General features: G+C 39.9%; 1 protein-coding gene across 12 annotated transcripts in view; it reads left to right on the plus strand.

Moving 5' to 3' along the window:
- Positions 1–12,419, plus strand: part of abi1a (abl-interactor 1a) — a 68,894-nt gene that overhangs the window by 27,958 nt on the left and 28,517 nt on the right. The window lies entirely within an intron of this gene.

Genomic DNA, 12,419 nt, shown 5'->3' on the forward strand with positions numbered 1-12,419 from the left:
TTTTCAACTTCCTAATTTACAGTATATGGAAACATTTTAAACGAACATACTCTGTTTTAAGGCTAATCATGTTTTCCTTGACATGAAACCCCAAAGCAAGGACTTTAAGGTAGAATATTTCATTCATTATAAATATCATCCAAGATAATAAATAGTAAAAACTTGCATTAAATTAGTCTCATATTGTATAACAATTACATGCTATTGAAATGCCAGTTGGTGATATGAATTCTACCATCACAAATGTAAACGTGGAGTTTGTTAAAGGCTGCTGGGACTTTAACTGGAACCATGAGCTTTGGTCAGATGAGAATAAGATTGGGCTTTTTGATGATAAGCACCCAAGGTGGGTTTGGAGTGAAACTAAGGATGCAAGGATGCCCACTGTAGAGTAGGGTGGAGGATCTGTGATGCTGTGGGCATGTTCCTTTCTACCTATCCTTCCTCTAGTATGTCCTTCTGTCTATCCTTCCTCTAGTATGTCCTTCCTTCCTTACTTCCTGTCTTGTTTCCTCCCTCACGTCCTTCCTTTCTTTCTCACCTACTTGTCAGTCCTTACTGCCTGCCTCATGCCCTTCCTTCTCTTTCATTCCTTTATTTATTTTTGTGTCCTTACTTAATGTTTCTCGTCTACTAACTTCCTTGATCGTGTCCTTTCTTATTCCTGTCCCTTTTTACCTTTTTTTTTCTTTCCTTCGTTCCTTTCTCCCCATCTTAAACCATAGTTCTGCTGGTTTAATATTTAAAGCCACTGTAGAATATATGTAGAAGTATGAAGACTGAGAACGCTGAAAGTTCAGTCTGGAAACATCTGGAATGGAAAATGTTCAGCTTCCTGCAAGAAGCTACCTAGAAAAGCTTTTCTACATTATGTTTTCTTCTGAAATTTAAGTTTATTAATATATTGATTTAATGGCTTGAAATGGTAAAAAGTAAAGAGCCGTTTAGCGATGTCTGGATGAAGCTGTCAGAGTGCATCCTACAACACATGGTTTTTATCACTATAGATCCGTCTACGATGATGTAAATCACTCCCAGTTGCATTTGGATCTGGCTTGCGTTCATATTGAACTCAGTGACCAGAGTGATGGAACAGCAGAGCAACAGGATGAATGCAGAAAACAGTTGACACACACACACACCTACTGGTTTGTTCCCATGCTGTTGCAGGTTTGATTTACTTTGAATGTATGAGCTCAGCGCAGCGCTTTCTGTTATTTGTCTTTCAAGTCTGCATTCCTGCCTGCAGCTCATGTGTTTGCTTCTGCAGTGTTATAAAAAGGCACACACACACACTTAGATTGGAGTAGCTTGTTAAAGTTACATATGTTTGCTGCAGAGATGACTTACTGACCTCCTCTTCAGGAAAAATGGCACAAACCCAAACAGGATATGGAGCATTATGGCTTTTTCAGAGGGTGCTTGTTTGCTCCCTGTGTTTCCTGCTGATTCCTTTGCTTGTTGGGTGTTTTGGTCTCTCCCTCTTCCTGTATCTGGAAGATATCAAGCATATCTTTCAGTTCATGAAAGTAGCACGAAAGTCTATGTGATCCGATCTTTTTGAGCTCCTTTGCTTCCTGGTAAATACATTAATTATGGCTTGTATTGATTAATCTGGATTTACAGGAGTCTGGGAACATTTTCAACTGTGGGAAAATTTAGTCTTCTAAACCAAAATCGAGAGATAGTTGGATGTAATTCAAATATTTAAAATTCAGTTTTCATGGGCTAGTTTTAAAATATAAAATTGCATAAACAACAATTCTAGGTGAACTTCTGAAATTAAAACTCTATGCTTAAACTTTACATGATCCTTTTAATCAAACTGATTTCTGATTGTAGCCTTAAAACCCTTTAGAGTATAGCTGTCCTAAAACCCATTGTCCTGATGTGAAACCAGCTGCCGGGGTTTAAAATTTAGTTGAAATTCAGCAAAACTATTTTGTGCCAAAGCTCTGTTGTTCCTCCTTTAGGAATTTTCTATCAGTCGGCACTGATTAAATTAAATATATAATTACTATTATCTAACTGCATTTGGTTTCAGCCAGGACTGATATTATTTAAGGATGATTATGCTTTTTGTGTTTATTTTTGTTTCAATTCAATTCAAAAGTACTTTATTAATCCTGAAGGAAATGTATTATAATTTATTAGTTTATTTAACTTTCTTCCCCAGGGTTCCTTGTTTAAAGCACGACCATGGTAGAAATATTTTCTATAAATTCAAAGTAAATATTTATGTTTATACTTCAAAATGGAAAAAAGAAGACTGAGAACTATTGAAATGTCGGTGTGAAGTCATTTAAAGTTTTGATGTAGTTTCTCCTTCCTTCCTTTGCTCATCTGCTCAGTTTCTGCTGCTTTCTAAACCAAAGCCTGACCACTGTTGGAATATCTGCCACTCATTCATTGTGAACTTCTATATTTATACTGTTAATTCTGACATAAAAACTGTGCATTAAACCTGAAACCAGGAAATCTCTTTCAGAAGCTGGAGAGATCAGTGTTGTTTCTTTCATTAGTAGGTCACAAATTCTTGAGTTTCTTTGTCATATCCCACCTTTAATGTGTATGATTTGGCAGCAGACGCTCTGTTACTCATATGCTCCATCTGTGTGTAGCAGTGCTCACCCCTGGGTGATGGTGTGAACTGACTGAATCATCAGCTAGTCTTCGGAGTAATTCCTTCCTCTCCTGCCCTGCATCTTCATCATTATATTTACCAGCAAACAACCCCCCTGCAGCTACATTTAAACACTTCTCTGTTTTCCCTGGAACATTAAAGGAGGGAGTTACTGAAACTCTGGTTGGGTTATTTGAATCTTGAGTTTCTTCACAGTAGACGTGTTTTGTTGCTGAGATTTGCTTTGTGGTTCTTGCGGTTTCCATTTTTGTCTGGCTCTTTTAGCCTGAGAATATATGCAAACTTTCAGGACTCAGGCAGGAGGCTGCATTGGCCGAAGCCCAAAGTGAGATTGGGAGAAGTCAGCCAAGGTGTTTCCATATGTGCTGTGTAAGCAAACAAAGCTCTGAACTCGGCACGGTATCCTGACTCTAAATTTTCTTTTCTTTCTGTTGTGCAAGTGGTAGACATTATCTCTCCAGGGTTTCACACCTCCTCTCTTGACCTCATCATGCCTCACACAGGATGTTGGGTTTGCCAGAGGGATCCGGGATTTGGGGGATGCTTGATGCTAACCCAAATGGGCAGCAGACCTTCCTCCAACATGCTCAGTGCACCACGGAAAGCTCCGAGAAGCAGCTCCACTGTTTGACGTTACAGATGAGGGGCTTCTGACGATGCCCTGGCTGCGGTCATGCTGAGATTCGGACCAGATAAAGAAGCATTTGCTTCGTCTTAACAGCCGTCTTGGCCCAGTGAGGAGTGGGAAGTCTTGGTTGTTCAGAGCTCTTACAGATGAGGCTGGAAACCGTGACCGTGAGGACTAGGAAATTCCCACAGCCCGGAGACGTTGAGTGAAGTTTCTGGTTCTAATCTGAGATAATGTACACATGGGTGGTTTGTCCTCAATGTTTTTTGTCCTAATTAGAAGATGGTTCTGGACGGCCATGGGAGTAATGATTAAACACCCTGAAAATAAACGTTTCTGCTGAAAACTAGAATCTTCTCACTAACCTTTGCCTAATCATGAACTCCACGAATCTGGCCTTTTATGGAAGACTGGCAAGAATAAAGCTGTTGTTAAAACAAAGCCAGAAGTAAGTGAGAGGTAATTAAATAGGAAAAGTAAGAAGTCCCACATACAGCTTAGAACAAGACATTTAGGGGACACAGCAGTAGAAGAAGGTGCTCTGGTCACCTGAGACCAGAATGAAACTTTTTGGCCTATATCATGGGTGTCCATCTCCAATCTTGAAGGGTTGGTGTCATGCCAGTTTTTAATGTCTGCTGCAACACAGCTGATTCAAATAGTCCAGCTCCTCAGCAAGTTCTGCAGAGGCCTGCTAGTAAACCATTATTTGATTCAGGCGTGTTGAACCAGCAAAAGAACTAAAACACGCAGGACACCAGGCAGGAGATCGGGTGGTGTCCAAAGGACCAACTTTGGATACTACTGGATTCTGTGTTACCCTTCAACACAAAATCCCCACAGTGGCAGCATCATACTGTGGGGGTACTTTGAAATGAGACGGAAAACTGTATTTATTTAAATATGAACAAGAGTGACATTAAAAGTATTTAGTCAGAGCCACAGTTTAGTGGCTTAAATCAAAGGACACTTGAATGGCCCAGTCAAAGCTTACATATCATCTCCATCCATTCCAACTGAGTTTGAGCTGTTAAGCACTGAAGAATGGGCTACAAGTTCAGTCTCTAGATGTGCAAAGCTGGTAAAGACATACCCAAAAACCCTTGCAGCCGAGTTAGGGTCAGTCACCACACTTTTTTGTTTGAGATTTCTGTTTGTAGATACATTGGAGAACTATGCAACCTTTTCCTTCCTCTTCACAATTTTGTACCACTTGGTGTTGGTCTAGCACATAAAATCTCAATAAATGCCTTGATGTTCGGGTTGTAACATGACTAAATGTGGAAAGTAGGATTAGTATTAATATTTTTTATAAGGAACTGAGGAGATATTCTCTCCGACTCCTGACTGCTGCTACTCATCTCTGCTCACTTCCTTCACTCCTCCCATTGTTTTAGCTTTCAGTCTAACTTGGCTTTTTGTGCAGCAGTAAGATTTTTCATGTCTTCATGTTCTTGTTTAACAAACTACAGGGACTCTCTCACTGCTGTGTTCGTGTGTGATTACTCACAGCAAAAATATGTCCTCTCGATCATCCAATCATCTTACAGTCTCCAGTATCCAGCTCCTGGTTTGTTTGGTGTACAGGTCCTTCTCAAAATATTAGCATATTGTGATAAAATTCATTATTTTCCATAATGTCATGATGAAAATTTAACATTCATATATTTTAGATTCATTGCACACTAACTGAAATATTTCAGGTCTTTTATTGTCTTAATACGGATGATTGTGGCATACAGCTCATGAAAACCCAAAATTCCTATCTCACAAAATTAGCATATTTCATCCGACCAATAAAAGAAAAGTGTTTTTAAAACAAAAAACGTCAACCTTCAAATAATCATGTACAGTTATGCACTCAATACTTGGTCGGGAATCCTTTTGCAGAAATGACTGCTTCAATGCGGCGTGGCATGGAGGCAATCAGCCTGTGGCACTGCTGAGGTCTTATGGAGGCCCTGGATGCTTCGATAGCGGCCTTTAGCTCATCCAGAGTGTTGGGTCTTGAGTCTCTCAACGTTCTCTTCACAATATCCCACAGATTCTCTATGGGGTTCAGGTCAGGAGAGTTGGCAGGCCAATTGAGCACAGTGATACCATGGTCAGTAAACCATTTACCAGTGGTTTTGGCACTGTGAGCAGGTGCCAGGTCGTGCTGAAAAATGAAATCTTCATCTCCATAAAGCTTTTCAGCAGATGGAAGCATGAAGTGCTCCAAAATCTCCTGATAGCTAGCTGCATTGACCCTGCCCTTGATAAAACACAGTGGACCAACACCAGCAGCTGACACGGCACCCCAGACCATCACTGACTGTGGGTACTTGACACTGGACTTCTGGCATTTTGGCATTTCCTTCTCCCCAGTCTTCCTCCAGACTCTGGCACCTTGATTTCCGAATGACATGCAGAATTTGCTTTCATCCGAAAAAAGTACTTTGGACCACTGAGCAACAGTCCAGTGCTGCTTCTCTGTAGCCCAGGTCAGGCGCTTCTGCCGCTGTTTCTGGCTCAAAAGTGGCTTGACCTGGGGAATGCGGCACCTGTAGCCCATTTCCTGCACACGCCTGTGCACGGTGGCTCTGGATGTTTCTACTCCAGACTCAGTCCACTGCTTCCGCAGGTTCCCCAAGGTCTGGAATCGGCCCTTCTCCACAATCTTCCTCAGGGTCCGGTCACCTCTTCTCGTTGTGCAGCGTTTTCTGCCACACTTTTTCCTTCCCACAGACTTCCCACTGAGGTGCCTTGATACAGCACTCTGGGAACAGCCTATTCGTTCAGAAATGTCTTTCTGTGTCTTACCCTCTTGCTTGAGGGTGTCAATAGTGGCCTTCTGGACAGCAGTCAGGTTGGCAGTCTTACCCATGATTGGGGTTTTGAGTGATGAACCAGGCTGGGAGTTTTAAAGGCCTGAGGAATCTTTTGCAGGTGTTTAGAGTTAACTCGTTGATTCAGATGATTAGGTTCATAGCTTGTTTAGAGACCCTTTTAATGATATGCTAATTTTGTGAGATAGGAATTTTGGGTTTTCATGAGCTGTATGCCAAAATCATCCGTATTAAGACAATAAAAGACCTGCAATATTTCAGTTAGTGTGCAATGAATCTAAAATATATGAATGTTAAATTTTCATCATGACATTATGGAAAATAATGAACTTTATCACAATATGCTAATATTTTGAGAAGGACCTGTATTTGTCAGCTTCAGTTGTAGGTTTTTCTTCTTGTGGTGCAAACAACCAGACAATCTATAATGTCCACATTAAGCATGCCATGCATGTGTATTTGTGTATTTGTTTGTGCAAAGCCGACATTTTGCTGTTTATATTCTTCCATAGCTGCTCTCTAAAAATCCAAAAAAGGATTTTAGTCTCATTTCTTCTCTAGAATATTCATAAAGAGGCTTTGTGTCTCTAGACACAAAGTTTTTTAAGCACCTTTGCTGATCTTTCACATCCTTTAACTTCTGGAAAGTTCTTCGGGGGCACTATCTTTGACTCCAAGAAAATAATGTAAAAGTTAGGTTTTTGTTTTTCAGAAGAGAGGTACATGTCACTCATGTAACAGTTTCTGACAGGAAGTAGGAAACCTAAATATAGTTTGGCTGTTTCGGTCCATTTATAGATCATCATTTAGAGTCAGGATGTCTTCAGTTTCAGCCTAATCTGAAGGGGTTTCTAGAGGTCGTCTTTGGTGGTTGATTTATGTCAGATTGTCTTTGGCTAGATGTTTGTTTTTACTGTAGGTGGTCTTCTTCCTAAATTTCTTTTAAAATAATTTCAGAATATTTTTAAAAATTGAAACGCTGAAGATCTCCACATATAATTGGGTGTATTGTGACCATCTTAAAGTTACTCTCAGAACTACTTTTGTTCTGCCTCAATGAACCAGAAGGGAAAGTCAAAAAAACATCTAAATTTATTAGATTAAAGCAGGGGGCAACAAATGTTATATAATAATATACTTAGTTAGAAGTGCTTCTGGCTACATGATCTGGAAAAAAGGAACCTTAAAGTCACCTTAATTCAGACAAAAACATATTTTACGTACAGGTGATGGGGTTTTGTGATCGACAACAAAAGACACTGATCGGCACACACCGATCACATACTTTTTGACAGAAATCATCTGAAAATGATAGGTGCCCGATCGATCTGAACACCACTACAGCACTGTTCAAACCAGGGCTGCAGTATTTCAGCTTTAATTTCGATTCCAAATGACCAGAAAGACATTGAAAATAAATGTTAAAAATATCGAGGTCATTCATTTGGCCACCCTCCACTTTTCGAGTATACCATAACCCAGAGCAAACATTATGTAAAGGAAATGGATGTAGGATTCAGGCATGGACCGGAAGGAGATTCTCAATGTATGGAGTGTATGTATGTAGTGTTTCTAAATCCCGATTTAGAAACACTACAGTTATACCACTAAATGTAGGGGGAAAAGGTATAACATAAAGTAAGTGCTTTTATTTAAAATGGAATAACAAGAAATATTCCAACAGCTGCTAATGTAATCTAACATTTTGATTTATTTAATATCCAGTTATTGACCAGCTCTTTGCATGTTTCCACTGGTATTTTGAGGATTTATCTTTGGTGATGAGCTTGAGCTCTTAGAGGTTGGAAGGCCTCCTTACCATCATCCTAATCTTAATCTCGCCCCACAGCTTCAGTGTCAGATTCATGTCGGGACACTAGCTGGGCCGCTCCAAAGCCTTCATCTTACATCTTGTCAGAAGAGACCTGTTGGTATAGTAAAGATTACTTTACTTCAAAATGAAATCTGCCAAGGGAATGAATAATTTTGTGTAGGGGTGCACCAATTGCCTTAATTTTGGGCAATCCGTGATTGGTTGATACCTACATGTGAAACAAATCTCATCTACCGCCGCAAAGTAAGAGAGGAATACCAACTAAGCGACTTCGTCCCTCAGTTGGTATTGGTATCGGCAAAAATCTGAATCAGCAGGCACCTCAAACTTTAGTTGATGTTTTTCAGAACTGTTCCCTTGTATGATAGGAACAAAACTGTATTTCTTTCAGCCAGCTGACCAACAGCACAAAGCAACACGCAGTGAAGGTATAGCACTGTGTTACACTATGATCCATACAGCCAATGAAAACGTGATGCACTCCTGCACTGTCTGGACTTTAAACTATAGGAATAGAATGATGGAAAACTGAAGTGTTTCTGAAACTATAGGTTTGTAAAATCTTGCTAGAAAATTGAAACCTTGATAAAGGAAAACTCAGTGGAATCTTAATTTGTGTTTAAAGACGATTTATTTGAGTGAAATTCAATCAGGAGAAACTTGAAACTTTCTTCCAGCCAGCAGTAACATGATTGGTATTACAGGGTTCCTACTCAGTCTAGAGAAGTTTGGAAAAGTTGTAATTTTCTAAATGAAAAATGTGTAGGATCCCTGAATTTAAGCATCGGTGAATCCTTTTCAGGCAAACAGAGTACGTAGGATCCCTTGGTATTAAAGCCTCAGTTTGTCATATTTGAAGCAGCGTCGGTTCTAGTCTGGCTTAATATTTAGGTTCTTGTAACCAATGACAACATAACAATCAGCCACAGCGCTGACTCACCTGTATCCCAGAATGATGAAGTCCAAAGATCTTTTTAATCCCTGTTCATGACTGAAACACGAATATGAACATTTTGGCACCCAGTTCCACTTAAAGGTGGGGTGCATTTCTACTGGGCAGGGGAAAAAATCCAGAAATAAGAACTTTAAAACTGGAAAGTCTGTATCTGGTGGCTAAGACAACCACCGGAGCCAAAATGTTCTGGAAAACTAGCCTCCAGTCTGAAACGTATGGGTGTCTTCCTTTGAGAACACATATGAATCATCAGCTTTTGAGGGTTCTGTCTCTTTTCCATCTAAGAGTTGGACCTCTGGGTTTGTATAAACACCTTTACAGTGCCAAAAAGGGACGAGAGAAAATACTTTTTTTCTGCTTTAACGTTTGTATTTAAATTGGTTCTATTTCACTTTGCCTGAAAAAGGTCCAACTTCTTGCTCTGTGGAAATGGTTTTGTATTGACCCATCGGTTGAGTAATGTGAGCTGCCACTGTTGAGGCTGCAGCTGTTTTCTTTGCATGCAGGAAGGAGATGAGCTCTCGCTGTGCCGTCTTCTCACTTCCCTCCTTCTGCCAGCTGCAGTGATGTTTGCCCTCCACCGTTTGCTGATCAAACCAGATAGTTTCCAACTTTAGATATTGTCTTTCAGTTAAAGTTGTGTTTTTAGAAATAGATTCTCGTTTTGGTTCCATTTGGACATTTTTTTTTTTGTTTTGGACTGGAAGCAGCTGCTTTCCTATGGTGTCTTGTAGCACAGTGTCTCCAACCTTCAGCTTTGCTTTTTGTACTGATAATAAGGTGAAACAAGGCCTGATTCTTCCCATGGAAAAAGGTGGAGTATTTTGGTAGCTTGTTAATAAGTGATGGTGGGATAAACCAGGAATGAAATAGGTGGACCTGAGCTTTATCTGCACTGATGCATGTGTTACTCCACTCTCTCCTGGTGAAGGAGCTAAGCCAAAGCTGAAGCTCTAGACTTGATGTGAGGAAGGAGCCTATGAAGAGGACTGAAAACGTCAAAATCAACATCATTTGGGGAGCTCAGAGTAGAGTCTCTGCTCCTCCTGCTCAACGGGAGGAGACCCCAAGGAAGACACAGGACTTGCTATATTTAGAAGGAGCTATATTCACTCCTTTTGACCTGTTGAGGCCTTGGGATGCCTCATGAAGAGCTGAAGAGTTGTTAGATTAACTCTCTAGGTTTTTGTCCTGTACCTATTACCTCCATGACCCAGTGAAATATTTTAAGCCTTTATTTCTTGTAAGTTTGTCTGTGGCTTGAAGATAAAAAGAAATCTGTTTCTATTGTGAATAGTTTATAGCATATTCATAGAAAGTTAGAAGGAAGGAAAAAGTGTGGTAGGGAAAAGTGCACCAGCACCAGGCATAACCGCAGCCTTGAAAGGATCGTCAAGTAAAAAGTTTCTGAGAAACTGAATTTTGGGTTTTCATGATCTGTAAGCCTTAATCATCAAAATTGCAAGAAATAAAGGCTGGAAATATTTCACTGTGTGTAATAAATATATGTAATACATGGATTTTACTTTCTGAAATGAGTGACAGAAATATGCAACTGTTTCATAATATTCAGAGCTTTTGAGCTGTACTTGTAGATACCGCTTTGAATAACTAACATGTACTGGAAAACATCTCATCAGCAAGTAACCTTAGGGTTGTAGAAGTTGACTCTGGTAGGGGGAGTTAACTTGGTTGTATTAACATAATCCTCCTACCTGGAGCAGCTAATGTTTTATATATTATCTGCTTTTTCTTCGTGCATACATGACCAAATATTGATCTGTTTTCCTGTCAATAGCCTGATTTCATTTCTGCTCAGAGGTTTCTCACACAAATACGATAGATATGGAGATACTTTCTAAGCTGTTTGAGTTCTAAACTCGGTGGAAATCTATTTCCTTCAGGTAAAATGTCTTTTATTAACATTAAAAAGTCCTGGGGTCGGAGTCGTTGAATCTCCGTTTTCTCCACTTATCCAAACAGACTGAAAGGGGGGGTTGTTTCTCTTTTTTTTTGGGAAAGTCTCTGTGGGACCCATTATGCAGGGCTTTCTCTGCCTGTTATGAAATATTCATTGTTCAGGTTGGCTTTTCATCCCCAGGATACCCTGCAGATTTTTGTTTTGCATCTTCCTTCATAGATAGTTCATGCTTAAATATGATTATATTGACACTAGGCTTGAAATCCCTCATAAATTAGTCATTTATTACATTGTTGTTGTGGAGCCATTTTAGCCCACCATGGTAACCCAGATTAGCTCAACTCTGGAGTTGGAAACTTCAAGAGAGAGTCTGGGACGAGCAAAGAGTCAGAGTTCAGTCCAAACCCAGATCTCTGTTGTATGAAAGGAATCCTGTGTCGGTGATTGTCGCTGCTGTGTGACCGGGGTTGTTTTCATGGTCTGTCTCTGAAAACCACTGGCAACTTTTCTCTCAATCCGTTCTGTTAAGTTGATGGGGATTCCCATTTTGGCTCACTATTCTTTAGATTGTTAGAAGACTGTAACTCAGAATGGTGCTGTTCTCTCGGTTCTGTTAAACAGCATTAAAGAGACATGCAGAGTGAAAACTGTTAGAAAATATGTCCAACAAACAACTGTAACAAAACAGTGGAATCCCAACAAGAGCACTCAGGTCTCCTTGCATGTCACTTGAAGCAAACACTAGCAGGGATACGAATACATGTGGAAATTTGTCTTTGGTTTTCACCCAAAAATACCTCACCAAACACACACGTCATCTGTGGTTATCAAACATTATTTTAGAAATAGGACAAACAGGCATAAGATTACACAGAAATAAAATCTTGAGCTATTTGTAAAAACAATGCAACCCATGCAACACGTATGTGAGGGTAACGCACCATTTACCGCTTTTATCACTCCTCAATCATCCGTTTTCCAATACGTTTTGAGGACATATCAAGGGGTGACTGTGGCTATGTAGTGGCCGGATCCACTCTCCAGAACCAGTTACTGATGCAAATAAAAAACGGTCAAATGTTGGAAAGCTTTGGACAACAATAACCCCTCCTTACATTTCTAGTGGAGTTTTCAAATCAAGACAGGGTCATCTTGTGTTTAATCTGTCCTGTAAAAAACATTGTACGGTAATACTTTTTTATTTTTATGTTTTTTTTTTTGTCTAATTGTGTCTCTGCTATTATTTTGTTGTTTCAAGTGATACCTGTTTCTGGATTTGCTTCACCTTTCTGTTCAGCACTTTGCTCTAACCAGCCTGGTTTTATAAATAAATTAATCTGGAGATTGTTGAAAGAAGTCCATTAGAAACCTAGCCACAAGCTGAGACCAAAATTAAAAAGGTCTTTTGTGGAAGATATGTTCAATAAACTATCCCCACCCTGAAACATGGTGGTGGCAGCATTATGGTGTGGAGATGCGTTTGTTCTGCAAGGACAAGGGAGGCTTGTCCGTTGAGAATGATAAATGGATGGATCTGGGGCGCTGGGTGTCTCGGTGGGGGGAAAATATATGCAACACTGTTAAGATTTTAATTTGTAAAATTTAAATG

Source organism: Girardinichthys multiradiatus, chromosome 21, assembly GCF_021462225.1.
Source record: "Girardinichthys multiradiatus isolate DD_20200921_A chromosome 21, DD_fGirMul_XY1, whole genome shotgun sequence".
In the NCBI taxonomy this organism is placed as follows: Eukaryota; Metazoa; Chordata; class Actinopteri; order Cyprinodontiformes; family Goodeidae; genus Girardinichthys; species Girardinichthys multiradiatus.